This window comes from Lytechinus variegatus, chromosome 10, assembly GCF_018143015.1.
Source record: "Lytechinus variegatus isolate NC3 chromosome 10, Lvar_3.0, whole genome shotgun sequence".
Taxonomy (NCBI): Eukaryota; Metazoa; Echinodermata; class Echinoidea; order Temnopleuroida; family Toxopneustidae; genus Lytechinus; species Lytechinus variegatus.
In genome coordinates, this window is record NC_054749.1 from 6,900,805 (window position 1) to 6,918,892 (window position 18,088).

Genomic DNA, 18,088 nt, shown 5'->3' on the forward strand with positions numbered 1-18,088 from the left:
AATGAAGTTGGCTGAATAACTCGTTTGAATAATTTTTCGGGATGGGTCCGAGAAATGTTTGAGCAGCTTCATGATCTAAGCGAAAATATAGTTACTGTATTGCTTTATCCCCCCCCCCCCCCCCCCGCCTCCCCGTCAAAATCGACTCTTTTTATTCAACTGTCAAAACCGTATCAATGATATACTTTCCACATACATTCACATGCACCTAGTATTAATTTACCTATTTAAAAGTTATTTGATTTTGTCCTAAAATTACGTTTAAACCAATGATGCAAATCATATTATTATTAAAGCTTAAAATTCAATAATTGCATTATTTGTTATCATAATTTTATGAATTTCTAGCAGACTACCCCTTTTTTATCATTAGGCCTAGAGTGATTATTTATCGTAGAGGACGCCCATGTGGAATATAGTACTATGTACTCTAAAAACAAATCAGTCAAAAATGATAGGGTCAGCTGCGTGCGACTGTTATTCTAGTCATATTTGACTACTTTCTATTCATATTTTACTAGAACAGAGTTATTTCTGACCAGAATATATGTCAGAAAGGTGAATATCAGTGATTGCCATATCAGTTGCTCCCTTCTGACTACTGGTCTAGTCAATTTGACTGATTTGTTTTAAGCGTGTAGTAATTAACTATCACTGATTTTCAATTAACAATAAATTAAAAAACACCTTAGTAACATATAAAAGAAAGGAAGACAAAATATAACAGACATACGGTTACTAATCATAAATGGATATCTTGCCACAAAGCTCAAATTGATAAAATGATTAGTAATAGTAGTGGTGGTTGTTTTGGTGGTAGTAGTAGTAGTAGTATAGTAGTAGTAGTATAGTAGTAGTAGTAGTAGTAGTAGTAGTAGTAGTAGTAGTAGTAGTAGTAGTAGTAGTAGTAGTAGTAGTAGTAGTAGTAGTATAGTAGTAGTAGTAGTAGTAGTAGTGGTAGTAGTAGTAGTAGTAGTAGTAGTAGTAGTAGTAGTAGTAGTAGTAGTAGTAGTAGTAGTAGAAGTAGTAGTAGAGTATAGTAGTAGTAGTAGTAGTAATAGTAGTAGTAGTAGTAGTAGTAGTAGTAGTAGTAGTAGTAGTAGTAGTAGTAGTAGTAGTAGTAGTGGTGGTAGTAGTACAGTAGTAGTAGTAGTAGTAGTAGTAGTAGTAGTAGTAGTAGTAGTAGTAGTAGTAGTAGTAGTAGTAGTAGTAGTAGTAGTAGAGTAGTAGTGGTGGTGATGGTGGTGTTGGTGGTAAAGGACCCTTTTTTAAAAGGATGCTCTGCTGGAGTTTATGAAGAGGACATGTATATGCTACTAATCAAATAATGTGAGAGCGCATTGCAAGCTGAATGATATTCAGACCTGAAAGCGGGACATTTTGAGCACTTTTATAGGCATTTATTAAGTGGCCTGAAAGTTTTTAAATTTTCCTTTTTCTCTCTTCCCTTATTTATCCAATTAACCTTCTTCTTCTTCCATTTTCCCCGCTCTGTTTTAATGGGGGTTTTCCTGTGTAATACTGCCTTTAATTTCGATTTTAGAATCTTACAAAAAACAAAAATACTGTGTTTGTTTCGAGAGGGATTTAATTACCGAATTTTTTTGTAACGGGTGGCACTCCATATTCAATTTGCTTGTATTTTGCACCTCATAATACTTTCGCACGCTTTTCGAAAATGAAATTAGAGATGACCGATAGTTACTTCGCTGCGTTTGAATTAATCATGAAAGCGATATCTTCAAAATTACATCTGAATTGTCCTTATAAAATTGAAACAAGAGGCGCAGTGGTACGTTGAATTCATTACTTATGATTTGACTTAACGCAGAAGACTAACTAAACTAAGCCTGCTCGATGATGAGCATGATTCGAGTGCAGCCTGTCGATGGTGTCGAAGGGTTATTTCCTCGGGTTACTCACCCGGCCCGGGGAGGTCGCCACAGCCAGGCATGACAGGCCACACTGTCACTAGTCGAACTCGGAAGTGTCCGTGTTCGATGTTCGAGGCTTCTCTTCGGGTAGACAGGAATAACCGTCGTTATCTGGGGATTTATTTTAAAATTTCTGACATTTTGCTATCATCACCATTTACAGAGTACGTACTTAGTGCGAGCCCGCATAGTCCAGATCCAGCTGGGTGATCGGTGACCAGATTTCACAAAATGAAATACGGGACAATGCACGAGCGGATCGACCAACCCAGGTAAAGGGCTACACAATGTTAGACTTGTACAATATTAAAAAAGGAAGGGAGGGAATGAACAAAATGATATGAAGGAGAGAAATAAAAGTGATGGAGAGGAAAGAAAAACAATGAGGGGGGGGATAGGCCTAGAAAATGAAGGAAAAAAGAAAGAAAGTTGGAATAAATAGATGAAAAGAAAGAAAGCAGGTTTGCGGTCATTCTTGGAATAAATCAAGAAAGAAAGCAAGAAATAGAAGATGAACGAAAGTGTGAAAGAAAAAATAAAGGAGAGAAAGAATATGGGGAAAAAATAATGTAAGAAAAAAGGAGGAAAAAAGGAATGAAGAAAAGAAGAATGTTTCCTTCATTTCTTTGAAAGAAACAACGAAGGAAGAAAAAAACAGGAAGGGAAAGAAAGAATCAGAAGGAAAAAATGAAAGAGGGAGAAAAGAATGAAAACAGAAAATAATGGAAGGAGAGGAAGGAAAGAATGAAGGAAATTTAAAAAAGAATGAAAGAAAGAAAAATGAACAGAGAGAAAGTACCAGAAAAGAAAACTAGGAAAGATTGGAAATAAAGATAGATGGAACAAAAATGGCAAGCAAGTAGGATGAAGAAAAAAGGGATAGAAAAAAAAGTTCGAACTTCAAGCAAACATAAAAATCAAATCATTTAACAAAAATTGTAATTATATTTGGGTTTTTTTGTCTCACCTGCATAGTAGAGTGAGACTATAGTACCGTAAGGGCACTAGTATTCAACCTGTTTGGAGAGTTTCCTCAAATGTATAGAAATATAGAATTTACCTGAATTTCAGACCCATCCTATTTCCAAGAGCAAATGCTGGTTATTCTTTTTCCGTAATTTTTTTCTTCAACCAGTCAACTGTGTGTGCGGGCGTTCGAATTATATGGTGATGGTTTTTGGCACTAGTATTCAATCCGTCGGCACTAGTATTCAACCTAGCGATGAAAGATGGCTCTGTCTCTCAATCTGCCCTTGTCCTATTCGACCATTGTCTAGACCATTTGAGATGTGACCAAACAGGGAATTAATCAAAGCCAGAGACTTACATAGATCTAGATCTAATGTAGCAACCTAAACCCTTTTGAGATTTGCTATCTATCCTCACTAGGTTGAATACTAGTGCCATTCAGTGCAAAAGGCCATCGCCGCATAATTTGATCCTCTGCGCATACAGTCAACAGATTGATAAAGAAAATACCAACAACAGATTACCCTGGAAATAATAAAGGTATGGTATTAACTAAGATAAATTCCCCATTTCTAAATATTTTAGGGAATATGTCAAAATCCTTGAATTATGCCGGGTTGAATACTAGTGCCCATAAGGTATAGGCGCCGCTTTTCCAACTGCGGCGGCATCAACATCAAATCTAACAGAAGGTTAAGATTTTGAAATGACAGCATAACTTAGAAAGAACATGGACCTAGTTCATGAAAATTGGACATAAGGTTAATAAAGTATCACTGAACATCTCGTGCGAGTTTCGGGTCACAGGACCAAAGTCAAAGGTAATCTAAGGTCAATGAACTTTGGGCATGTTGGGGGTAATCATTAAATTGCTGTCATAACTTTCAAAGTTTATGATATACATGTAGTTTATGAAATGTAGTAACTCCATCCCCTTCTCCAACTATGCTGCATTTTAGCCATGGGCATGGCAATATGCAGTTGCGCTGAGTTGCAGTTCTAGTGCAGTTGTGAGATCTTCAAGAATCTGCTATTCGTAGCGTATTGATGACGGAAAGGATATTGCCTTACCAACAGGATATGGAAAAAGTGCAATCTACCAGGCAATCCCTCTGTGTTATGATTGTCTTTGCGATCATGGCTTTTAAGATAGAGATGTTTCAAGTCGTTGAATAAACATGGATATTGATTAGGCAGACGGGAGTGAATAGGCGATGGACGCTTTGCATCCACAATCTGTAGTCTTTGCCACATCAGATGTATGATATCCTTTGCATTCAGCATAACAACAACTGCAGCCTCCGCATATTAGCTACAGAGAACAGGGAGACAAATCATGTTTCGATGAATTGAGATTTTCCTTGTTTATGAGGAGTTTATTTCTGTTCTCTTCCCCCCTGCGGGACAACAATTACAGGGATAGAGGGTGCTAAAATAGATTCAGTGACCTCAATTCCCTGGTTTACCATCTTTTTTATGACTTTCCTTCTTACAATAATCGTGTTATGAAACATGTTTTACGAGGACACTTGATTGGTGTGGGCATTTTACAGGTGAAAGAACTTTTCTAGATTTCTTGTGTGGAGAAATCTTTGAAAAAAGAGACAGTTCCTCAGTCTGTTCCTGTTAACTGGGATGATCCCAATTTTCTGACGAGTTCCTCTACTGATGATATTGATAGGTCCCGTGAGCTGCTTTTACCTTTTGATTTCTTCCCTATATCACTTTACTCGAATCTATCTCCGAACGACAATTGCAAGCCAAGACTTTTTGCAGTAGCGTTGTTTAGGGAAGGAGATAAGAAGAAAAAATAAAAGGTAAACACAGGCCACAAATCCTGTGTGGCACCCTGCCAGTATTATAGCCTGTTAGACAAATATTCTGGAATTCAAATCACACTGAAACTTTCTGTAATTACACCACCAGGGGGCCATTTCATAAAGCTGTTAGTAAGTTAAGAGCAACTTTAAGAACGACCAGTGATCCTTTCTTGTGGTACATGGTATATTGAATTGGCGATGGTTTAGCGGGTAAATAGGTTCACCGATCGTCCTTAAAGTCACTCTTAACATACAAACAGCTTTATGAAACGACCCCCTGGGTACATTCAAATTTTAAATGTATTCATGTAGGCCTACATGTACATGAAATACTTTTAACAAAGTTGAGTATTAAAGTGATTATATGATTATTGTACAATGGTAACATTCTATTCTCAATTTCCAAGTTAAAATTATGAATACAGAGCCAAGGATTCGAGTTGATGCCATTCAAGATCGGTTTGGTATTGTTGCTTATAGACTTTCTCTTTAAACAGTTGTACCACAAGTAAGCATACACAAAGTAAACATTTAAAACACAACTAATGCTTTTAACATGTATTTGGTGGGATTTTCCAACATCTTTGTGGTCAGGGATGTGAAAAACAAATCATGCATTTCATTACTAAGTTTCATTTTTCACTATTGCTTTCCTATATTTGTAGCTGTTACCATGGCAATCAAAGTGAGAAAAATGATGGCAAGTTTGTGGCAAAGGAAGAGGAAGAAAGACATACGTCAAAAGGATAACCTGACATCAAAGAAGTTTTATTCCAGCTTCAGAAAATTGCTAGTGAGCCAAGAGACATATCGTTTCACTTCCACCAAAATGTGAGCATGAATTTCCAGTCCTTATCGTACCAGTATATTGAAATTTTGATAATTCATGATAAAAGGTTCAAAATGCAAAAACTCCTCAGACTTTGACAATTTTGAATTCATCATTTTACAATTATCAACAGACTTCCAACATACAAAAATTGAAGATTATTTTGTTGGAATATATGTTTATGTTTTTTGTCGCAGTTAGGGCCCAAATGCAGCTATTGAACCAAAATTCAATTTCAAACCATATTTCAAGAATTGTTGAAACAAATATAATTTGTTTTCTCCTGTAAAGAAATCATTGTGTATATTCATAGTATTGGACCAGAGGCAGTGAAATGTTATTAGCATTTTTGTAACTGTCCATTGAATATCTGACTGTTCTAAATCATCATATGAGTACTCTTTTACAAATTTGTGACTATACTACCATCTTTATCAAAATAAAAGTGAATTGATATACAGTGTATCTAGTTGTAATGTTGTCAACAATTGCACAATTGGCTATGATAATTGAAACCAATTTGGCCTTTACTCCAAAATGAATGCATGCATGCAATCTTCTAAAATTGTAATAGTAATATTTTTACAGATAATTTGAACCTGAAATAAAAAGATATCTTTCGTAGAAAATTCATTCACATTTTTAGAAAGTGAGCAAATTGTGATTTGTTCCAAAATGGGCTCATGGACAAGTCATAAGGTGTGCGGAGGCTTTAACATATCCATGCAGCATCAAATGAGACTTAGAACAAAAGGAATGGGTAGGATGGTACATCTTTTTGGGTGTTAGCTTGCCGGGGGAAGGGGGAGGAGGTATCACCCCCCTTTGATATCTAGGGTGCCAACCATGAGAGCACCACGAAAATTGCTAGAATAATAGTGTGCGATGTGCTCTACAAGGCTGTATGGGTAATTTTTCCAATAGATTTTCAAATGAATTAATTATTCTTATTTATGCATACATTGTAAATCCTACTTTTTGCTTAGAAATAAAGCTCCTAGAATGCTAATTTTTGTCTCTCCTACATAGCAGAGCGAGACTACAGGCGCAGCTTTTCCGATGGCAACAGCCGTGTCGTCAACATTGAAATCTTATTAAACCAAGGTTAAGTTTTTGACATGTCATCATAACTTTGAAAGTATTTGGATCTGATTTATGTTGTTGGCTGCAGATGAATTACCCTGCTAAATCTCACTTATCTGGCTACCTTGCGATGGTTGCCCATCTAATTGATCCAAGAGCGAATATGAAAGAAAGGTAGAATGCACATTTCATGAAAATAATAAATCCTTTTTTGGTTCGTTATCTTAGTGGATTGTATGATTTTACAAATAATGCATGCAGCCGAGTGCGTTAGTGGAAATGCAGAGCACGCAAGGTTTCTTAAGATAGGTGCCGCACTGTGCACGAGCCGCTAGGCGAGTGCCCAGTGTGCACCATCTGAAGAAACAGAGCTTTCTCTACTCTTATGCACGACAGAGCAAGTGCATTATTTGTTTTATGAAATAGCATCATAGAAAAAAAAATTGTTGGACTTCTACAGCACTGGTCAATTTTTGTTGTGCACCCTTTGCACTGGCATGCAATGTAAAAACAGAGTTGGATGTCATGTGACGCAGTTTGGCCAATCGCGATGCTTGAAATAATACACCTATTTTATAATGTAAATTATCATAGTCTTTAAAATACAGTAAAATGGAAGGAAATCAAAGTGCAAATAGGTTGAAGGGAAAGTTGAAAAGAAATTGTTGAAGTTGACAAGGAAGAATAGAATTGATGGCTAGAAACTCCTGGTCTGACCGAAACAACAATGTTTACTTGATGTAATATTTTTTTAAATGTTTTTTTTTTGTAGGCTATGGGTATCGATGCTGAAGAGGATACTGCCACAAGCTAGTGGGATACTTTCTAAAAGCTATGTATAACAAGGATCAATACCAAAGATAAAGGAACAGGATCAGTACCAAGGACCAGGAACAAGGATCAGGGATTGGACTCAGGACCAGAACCAAGGATCAATACTATGGACTCAGGACCAAGACCATGGATCGGGACTAGAGATCAAGACAGGACCAAGGATCAGAACCGAGGACCAAGACTCAAGACAAGGACCAGGACCAAGAATCAAAGCCAAGTACCTTAGAATTCAGAGGTAAGATCTCATCATACAGAGCAGTTAGCAAGCATGTCATACCATTTGATGTAATTTTCAATTTCAGCATACAAAACTTTGATGAGTACAATAACATCATAATGTTATTAGTGAATGATATAGTTTTTGAACAATTGAGCCTCTGAAATTGGATAAATGTAGAAATACCAGTATATTTCTACTGTGCAGGAAACCCATCAATATAAACTTTAGCTTTCTTTATGTCTATCAGGACAGATTGAATCATTGATCTTGTTAAGTTCTGAAAGTTCATACCAATATGAACAAATTTAGTTCAATGAAGCATTGTTTTAGGGTTATTCTCAGAAAAACTGATCAATTGATGGGGAGAAAAATCATATAAGTGACATGGTTGACAGAATAGTTGAAAGAAGCATATTGTGAAAGTAGAATGGATGAGAAAGTGGCAACAGAAAAAAAGGCAAGTCACTGTTGCATCAGTCTAAAGTACTGTTTATCAATTTTATAGAAGTTAATCATAAACATTGTCCACCTTGTTACTCAATTATATCACTTTTGGAATGAACTGAATAGAAATACACACAATGCAGTTGAAGAGTGGTAGCAGAAACTGTATTTAATGAAACAAAAATCTTCACTAGATATTCAATATTGTTCTTCAAGTGATGTATTCTACCAAATAAGATATAACAAAAGCTACACCATACTAATCATTGGACAGCTCTCATTCAGTATAATGTGCAATATAACCTGAGATCTAAGCAATGCATGACCAATTTTGGGAATCCCATGATGCTTTATTTTATTCTAACCGATGAGTGGCATTTGCACTTGTCAATCTTTTTTACAGAAGTTAAATCAAGTTAAAAATTCAAATACTTTTTTCAATAGCATGTACATGTAGCTTGGCAAAATCTCTACTTGGAAATCCCATTCGCTTTTTTTCAGAGATGCCAAGCGGCCAGTACTTAAACTTGTACATTTCGAAAAGGCGCACGCGCGAGATATGGGCTTCATCATGATATCGATCCATGCTACAAAACCATGCGATGCACGCACGCGATTCATCGTATCATGTACTAGCTGTGCGTTGACTGCACTCTCGATTCGTCTCACGTGCCGGGGTAGATGCAACGGCGTGCGAAAGCGGTCGGCCAGTGCGTATAATCTAGCAAATAATGCTACTTTTTCTCTTTTTTTATGTCGGGTCATGATGCGTGAGAAAAATGGGTGCCATGCATGAGATCGTGAGATGGACCCTGGATGCATGAGTCTCACGCACAATGCATGAGACTTGGTAGCTCTGTTTTTTTTTACAATATTCAAGATAAATGTTGAACACATTGCATAATTTTTTTTTTTTTAAATGCAATAGTTATAAAATCAAGTGACTAAACATGTCAAAGCTTAATAAAAGTTTGAACAATCAATTTACTCTCATTAATAAAATAATAACAAAACTAGATGACAGTCAATGCACATCCCCCCCCTCCCCTCCTCTCATTCCTTGAATTAATCAAACTTTCATACAATTCTTTCACATCTTGATAGTCTGTCAGTAAATCAATGACTATACCATTCTCTGCGACTTTCTCAAATCAATCAAGATTCAGAAGATCAGTGCAGTTCGGCTTGTTGCTGTTATGGAAGTTGACTTTATATCTTGAAGAGTTTCATGTGAAACAAGGAGTCATACTCATATCTTTCTTGTCAAGTGAGTAGCGGACTTTCCAGCCACTACATGATGATGTATAAGGTTTGTGTCTGCGCATGTCGCAGTGGCAACTCATTTCTTTAACCGCCACACTATGTTTCCCTGACGGGTTTCACTGCATGAATCTTGAATGTGCCCGGAATTGGCAGCCTGTTTTTTTAGAGGATATCTGAACTTCTGTTGATGTCATCCTGTGTGAAGGAGAACACAACCTTGCATGTAATACTTGATGTTCAGATTCTGTCAAGCGAATGAAGTATGAGACATCTTGGATAGCAAACTTTCGCCTCTTTACCGCCACATCTGCTGCATGTTTCACGCTTCCACCATCGCATGGCCCCTACCATGCCCTATCAGAATCTCACATTCCTGTTAAAATATGTATTGCTATTATTAATGAATAGTTATTGAGATATAAGCATTATTACCATTAATGTGATCATTAGAACACTCTCCATGAACTATTAAAAGGCAAAGTTAATCTCTCAAAAAAAATGTTACAGAAATTGATGCATATGGAAGTTAATAATGCCCTTATGCTTCGTTCACCAACCCAGTCCTTATTTGGAAGCCATGCTTTGGAAGTTTGGAAACTATTTTTTATGAAAGATGTCCCTTTATAGAACACTGAAACCTTAACAGCGCTGCCAAAGTGCATTATGGGTATTAATAAGTTGTTAAGTTATACTTTCGATTTCAATAATTGGCCTTCATTTCTGCATCATACATGAAACATAAATTCTTATTCCCTATTAATTATTCAGAAATGAATATCACTCTACTTGCACACACAATATCATTCAATATCACTCGAGAACACAATTCATTCAGTTTTATTGCCATGTAGGTTAAAATGAAATTTCTTTTTTTTTTCATTTCAAAATTTATTTTAATCAATGTTAAAAAAAGTAGATGTATACCAACTTGAGAAAAACATGTGATTGGGAGCCCCTCAAAAAAAAAATTTGAATGGGGCACCTCCATGATACAGTTCAATACAAAGAAATATGAAACATACAGAAAGAGTAAACAATAATATACAAATAGCGAATAGGCATGAGTGCGATGGTGCGAGATTTCGCACGAGGTGAAAGAAAGTTGCTCTATTCAACGAGGCGTTAGCCGAGTTGAATAGAGCGTTTCTTTCTTTCACCGAATGCGAAATCTCGCACCATTGCACGAATAAGAATATTCGCTATTTGTGTTGTACAACGCCTCGGAAGTCAGCGAAAATGTGATAATATAATTTTTTTTTTCATATATCAAATTAAAATGATGGAAATTTTAATGCAGACAATAATTAACACAATTTTTTAGCCGCTGGCTAGCGTTGCGCACTTGAAGCAGCCAACATCGCGCATTTAATCAGTACGCCTTTACCGGCAATTATGACGTCACAAAAGATAAAGTTATGAGATCTAGGCTTGACCGAACAAAATTAGGCCTGCTAGCCTAGAGTAGGGGATCGAGATCTAAACTAGCTCAAGGCTTAATAGATATATAGTTCTAACGCAAGGTCTAGATCTATCGTTAGAATATAATGCTGAGCGTTATATGATAATCAACTTACCGTTGATGGAACTGTGCAAGTGTCCACAACACAACAGAAAAACAGCAGAGCAATCAATCAAACATGGATTTGGGGTCCAACATGAAATCCACAAAGGCACAGCTTCCGAACACGGATTTTGGGTCCAACATGAAATCCACACAGTTTAGCTCCACTGATTTTAGGTCCAACATGAAATCCACCTCTTTGGTTCCAAAAAACAAGTCCAACACCAACATTAAATCCAAACAGTAAACTAGTTCCAATTAAACATGGATACAAACAGTAGTTTCAAACAGTTTTTAAAAATCCAACTCCGACTTGTTGTCAACATATTTACAATTTTCAAGCTTAAAAATAAAAATGTTACTTTTCTCAGACTGAGTTCACGTACCGTACGGTACACTGTCAAATAAGTTCACGACTAGATCTACAGCAATCTAATTCTGAGTTCAGTGAATTGTGATAGGGCTAGGCCTAGGTCTAGAAATGTCTAACAAAGGGTCGAGGCTATAGGTCCTAGTCTATTTGTTGTAGAAAGTAACAGGCCCGTGAAAATGAAAATGTTGCACGGTATTCGATGACGATGTATTTTGGTGGATATTCAAATTATCCTGAAATATCAATTGTTCCTGGGAGAGAGACAGGATGGGTTCGTCAATTCCAGCAATCTCAAGACTCTCAGCATCGAGTGTTGCATTACTATTAGCAGGTCTAGATTTAGGTCTATAGATAGGAGTTCCATTTCTACTTTGTGTCTGACTGGAGACAAGACAAGATCCCGGACCAGTGTCAGTGGGACAAGTTGAAGTGTGTGGTACAGGTCTAGATCTGGATCTAACGTTAGATAGGTCTAGGCCTATGTTAGATCTGTTGCTTGGAGTTAGGCGTGGTCCTGAGACTCCTTGTTCTAATTTATCTTCTTCTTGCAATGAAGATGCGATTTGGGCACTCATTTCTCTCTTCTTCTTCTTGCTTGTTTTTACATAGTTTTTTAGAGAGGACTCTGATCTGTGTCCAGTTACTTCCATGATATCTCGGGAAGCAATGCCTGCTTGATCGAGAATGGTCACTGTAGTCGCCCGCAGGCTATGGTTGGTGTAGTGAGCTGTGCATCCAGCACTCTTTGCGATGTTTTTCATTTTGTTTCCTAAGCTGTTTAGTCCGAGAGGTGCTTTGTCATACCAGGGTCCATTTTCTGGGGTCTTGGACTTTGGCCTTTGCCAGAAGTTTGTCAATTCGGGATTCAGCAAAGTTATATATTTCATCAATGAGAATACTGGACATCTTTCAGATCCTTGCACCTCATACATTCGTCCACCAAACTTTTCATCTTCATTTTCTCGTCTTGACTTCGTTAGCGTGTCGCGATGCTCAAAATATCGAACTCCATCTTCGTCTTTTTGCAAGACATAATCATCAAATTTCATGAGATGAAGATTTTCACGACCTCTTTGTCCGAAATATGTCATGACATCAAGAAACACTTTGTTTTGTAGTCCAAGTGGTGTGTTTGTATCCACTGCATCTGATTGAGCTATTTTTGCCATGTCATTATCAGGTATGGCAGTTTTGTGTTGAACATATCCTTTGCCCTCTTTTTTCAGCTTTATCATCATGGCCTTGTACATTTTCTGACTTTCTGGGAAATTTGCAGCGTCTGAAATATCCACACCTCTCACAGATTTGAAATGACGACAAACGCCAAATCTAATGGCATGCATTGTCTTTTTGGCATAAAATGTGCCATCTTCCTTTCTCAGACCGGCATAGAAGCGGCAAAGAAACTTGTCTAACTCATCCTTGGATAGTTTTTCCACGTCCTCGAGCGAGGTAGAAGCACATTTGGCAAATTCTTCCAGTCGACATTTTGCAAACTTGATACCGCGTTTTGTGTTTTTTGCATCCGCATCAGAGACAAGCTCCTCCAATTCTAGATCGGTTAACAGTGCAAATGTAGGTGCCGCCATGGTAATCCGATTGGAAAATCCAAATAAATACTCAAAAAGTTAGATTAAGATCTAGACCTAGGCCTAGCCCTGTCCGCAACGTTAACGAGCTACACTCACTGTGAATGTGATCTAGATCGTAAAAAGCTAGTTGCTAGTAGCAATGCGCATGCTTACTCGCATACCTAATTTTTGTCATTACGTAGCACGAGTATTCGCGCATTTATTATCGTATTGTGACGTCATCTGCCTAAGCCGTGCAATGGTACATTTTGGATGGTACGTCTTGCGTGCAACGGTACGAATGTGTGACATTCAGCCTCCCATTTGATCGCGTACAACGAGCTAAGTAGGCGTTGTACAATGAACAACAACATTGAAATACAATGCAAAAACAATGGGCTAATATAGGGGAAATAAACAAACAAGTAATAATTATAAATCATAGTGACCTACAGTGTACTATTGGCAGGATTTTCATACTGAGAGAAAAATTCATCTTTCAGAAGTTGTTGACATTTATTTACAGTTTTACTTTGTTTATTATCATTATTGAAATCATTCCATGGCTTGGGAATTTTGGGTAATTTTAGCTATTGGAAGACACTGGTAAAGATCTGCTGAATGACGCGTAAAGTATGAATAGTAAGAAGTGCACTATGATTCAAAATGTAGAAATTAAAGCAATTTTGATTTTATGTTAAAAACTTACAGATTTGAAACATTTTATTTTCATTTAAATTGATTGTATTGAAATTAACATTTTTATTTCCCTCTACTCACAAGTGCAAAGATCAAGACCAAGGACCAGGACCAAGGACAGGACTAGGGAACAGGAACAAGGATTGGGTTCAGGACCAGGATCAAGACCAGAAGACCAGGACAGGGATCAAGGACCAGGGCCAAGAACAAGGATCAAGGACCAGAACCAAGTCATGCATCGTGACCAAGTACCACAGAATGCAGATGTAAGGTAGTTTGCAAGCATTTCATATTCAATTTGATTCCCATTTGAACATACAACACTTTGTTGAGCTTGTGAAATATTATCAGTGCATAACAGAGCTTTTGTAGTTAGATGAAAGGGGGTTCTAAATACCAATCCTCTTATGCTGCAGGAAGCCCATCTACAGTATATAACTTTTAATTGTATGCTAATCAGGACAGATTGAGTCCCTGGAGTCCATAATTACCATTATATGCTTCCTAGATTAGCAATTTCGATTTCAATTTTAATGAAGACTACAGTTTTGACACCTCTTCTATGCATTTTGATTGTTGATTTGGAAAGGATCAGGACCAAGGACCAGGACTGTGGAGCTGGACCAAGGAGCAGGACCGAGGAGCAGGACCAAGGAGCAGGGCCAAGGATCAGGACCAAGGATCAAGACCGAGGAGCAGGACCAAGGACCAGGACCAAGCACCAGGACCAAGGAGCTGGACAGAGGATCAGCACCGTAGATCAGGACCAGGAACAGAGAATCAGGATCAAAGATAAGCTGAAGGACCAAGGATAGATCATCAGGACCAAAGACCAAGGATAAGGACCAAGTACCATGGAATGCAAAAGTAAGATCTTATCCCACAGAGTAGTCAGCAAGCATTTCATTTCTGTTTTCAACATCTGTGAATAATATTAAATTTTCGGTGCATGTTATGAAAAAACAATAGAGTTTTTTTAATGAGATGTTGGGATACGGCGGGGGTGGTGAATACCTAGATATTTATGCCTCTCAAAACAGATTGAATTATTGACCTAGTTTAGTACCTAAAGGGGCCATTCCACGATGCCAATCTAGCTATGATTCGGTAAACCCACAATTTGGGCATAATCAGGGGAAAATGAAACTTTTATCTGGAGTTGAACAGGGGCTTATAAGCCTTATTAGACTGGGGGATCAAATTGACCCCCCCCTGGACAAATTTCGTCGCTACGCTGCCGCGCAATTTTTTGGGGGGTTGAAATAAATTAAGAGCATTAATCTTGTTCTCTTCCTATCTCAGGACCGACCTCAGTGGGACCAAACCACTTCAAGAAGTGCAGGGTTGGATTCAGTAGCCCCTCTGCCACATGGAAGATGCCCTGTTACAACCGATAATGTCGCATCAACGCATAATGTCGCAGCAACGCATAATGTCGCAGTCTGCGACATTATGCCAAGAGCGTCCGACGCATAATGTCGCAGTCGACGCATAATGTCGTAGTTTTTCTAACGCATAATGTCACATGTCGCAACGCATAATGTCGCAGCAAATCGTTAACGCATAATGTCACATGTCGCAACGCATAATGTCGCAGCGGTATTTTCTTCAGGACTCGAGCTACAGATAAAATATAAAACATGCTTTCACTTAGTATTTTGAGACATGAAAAAGAGAATGAAATTATTTTGAAATCAGGATTACTCTTTGTATGGATATTTGTCGCTTTATTGCCATTTCGTCTACTGCCTTTTCCCCACTATCGCATGGTCTGATATCATTTCGTCTACCATTAGTCAACTATCAACATAGTCCAATAACCATTTCGTCTAATTACCATCTCGTCTAATAGCCAGTTGGTCTAATAGCCGTTGTGTTTATTATCATTTAGTCTAATTGTATTTTTTCAGTTGGTCCAATATCCATTTTGTCCAATATCATTACGTCTATTACCTTTTGGTCTAATAGCCAATTGGTCTAATAACCACTTGGTCTGCTCTCATTTTCGTCCATGTCCCATTTGGTCTAACTTCAGTTGGTTCGCTATCACTTTGTCTAAATCCATTTCGGCTAACACTCATTTGGTATCGTTGCCACGGGTCCAATCACCAATAGGTCCAATCATTGGTTCTAGGACAATTACCCCACGGACAATCACCCTTCCGGACAACTAATCCCTGACAATTTTACCCACCCGAGGACAATTACCCCCTGGACAATTACCCCCTGAGGACAATTACCCCCCGAGGACAATTACCCCCTGAGGACAATTACACCCGGACAATTACCCCCTGGACAATTACCCCCCTAGACAATTACCCCCGGACATCTACCCCCTGTAAACTACCCCCGAGGACGATTACCCCCCTGGACAATTACCCCCGGACAATTACCCCCTGAACAACTACCCACCGATGACAATTACCCCCGGACAACTACCCACCGATGACAATTACCCCCGGACAACTACCCCCGGACAATTACCCCTTAGGAAAATTAACCCCCCCCCCCCGAGGACAATTACCCCCGGATAATTACCCCAGAGGACAATTACCAACGGGAATAATTACCCTGCCCCGGGGACAATAACCCCTAGACAAAGGGAGTGCACAGAGTTAGGGCCTAAATAGTAAAATTACAAGGCGTTCTTGTGTATATTATCTTTGCATATTATTTTTTGCTTATAAAACTAAAGCCACATCTTAATCTGGAATGTGCACCTTGTTTCATAATTCTTAGCTTCTTGTTAGATGAATTGTTTTGAAATAACAGGTTTATAGGTTTTTCTTGTCAATAGTAGTGTTGATGGTTCGCGTTACCGACTTTCAATATTTCTACCTGTGAAGGTGTCTTTTTAATGTTTTATCTATTTTCCTGATTTTTTTCCTGAAATCAAACCCCAAATGAATCAAGAAAAAATAAGATCAGTTGGAATCAGAGAAATTAGGCATTTGTGATTATTATGTCTAATCGTGTCTTTTCATGAATGTTCAATTGCTCTATGAAAACTTAGTATGTGGGCCAGTTTACACATTTTCTGATGTACATATGCGTAGCTATATAGCGCAAGCCCCCACCCCCATTTTTCGTGATGCAGAAGGCATTACTAAAAAAAAAGAAAAAAGGCGGAAAAGGAAGGAAAAATGAAAAAGAAGAAAATGAGAGAGAGGGAGAGAAAAAAAGGAGAAAGAGCGATATAAGAGAGAAAGTAATTAACATAAGATAAATTAGAAAATATATTGAAAACCTGTGCCACCGACCCAGACCATTATAATGGTTCACGCCCGGGGGGGGGGGGCACTCAGTATATGATAATGTGCCGCGGAGGGGACCCCCATTTTTACACTCAAATTTTCCGTTCCAAGGCATAGCATCTTTGTCTTATTAAGAAAAAGAACAAAGAAAGTCGCTCCAAGGCAAAACATTTTCTTCTTATCGAGAAAAAAGAAGAAAGAAATCCGCTCCAAAGCTTGTCATATTTTTCGTTACGCCGTTCCGGTCGCATTGATCTGCTACAATGAGCTGCAATTTTGGTGACATGCGGCCGCAGAGCGCTGTCCGACCATCACCTCTGCGCGAGCGCACCCGGCGGACGTGCCGCCGGGCTAGCTACATCATGCACGCATGTCCGTTCCACAGGGATGCATCAGCACTGACACGCTAGCGATCCGTTCCAAGGACCCCGTTTTTTGTCTCGCCCGCGGCACACCCCTACCACTTTTTTGGTCGAGTGCCCCCTTCCCCCTGGGGGCCAGAGAGAAGGTGGGGGGATTTTCCGGGGGTAATTGTTTGGCGGTAACTGTCTGGGGAATCATTGTCCTCGGGGGCATTTGCTGGGGGAGGGAATTGTCTGTGAAATAATTGTCCAGGGGGTGATTGTCCGGGGGTAATTGTCCTCAGGGGGTAATTGTCCGGGGGGTAATTTTCCTCGGAGGCTAAATGTCAAGAGGTGGTTGTCCGGAAGGTGATTTTCTGGGGGGTAATTGTCCTAGAACCCGTGATAGGACCTAATGGTGATTGGACCCATGGCAACGATACCAAATGATTGTTAGCCGAAATGGGTTTAGACAAAGATAGCGAACCAACTGAAGTTAGACCAAATGGGACATGGACGAAAATGAGAGCAGACCAAGTGGTTATTAGACCAATTGGCTATTAGACCAAAAGGTAATAGACGTAATGATATTGGACAAAATGGATATTGGACCAACTGAAAAAATACAATTAGACTAAATGATAATAAACACAACGGCTATTAGACCAACTGGCTATTAGACGAGATGGTAATTAGACGAAATGGTTATTGGACTATGTTGATAGTTGACTAATGGTAGACGAAATGATATCAGACCATGCGATAGTGGGGAAAAGGCAGTAGACGAAATGGCAATAAAGCGACAAATATCCATACAAAGAGTAATCCTGATTTCAAAATAATTTCATTCTCTTTTTCATGTCTCAAAATACTAAGTGAAAGCATGTTTTATA

General features: G+C 38.5%; 1 long non-coding RNA gene across 3 annotated transcripts; it reads left to right on the forward strand.

Moving 5' to 3' along the window:
• The first annotated feature begins 1,656 nt into the window (after window positions 1-1,656).
• On the forward strand, window positions 1,657-14,982 carry LOC121422926. Of its 3 annotated transcripts, XR_005971208.1 has the most exons (7): window positions 1,657-1,792; window positions 2,098-2,206; window positions 5,389-5,554; window positions 7,408-7,704; window positions 13,685-13,866; window positions 14,190-14,467; window positions 14,903-14,976. It is a non-coding gene; the product is annotated as an uncharacterized LOC121422926 (long non-coding RNA). The 3 variants fall into 3 exon arrangements; XR_005971206.1 differs by having other exon boundaries at window positions 1,657-2,206; window positions 14,903-14,982; XR_005971207.1 differs by lacking the exon at window positions 2,098-2,206.
• Window positions 14,983-18,088: the final 3,106 nt, after the last annotated feature.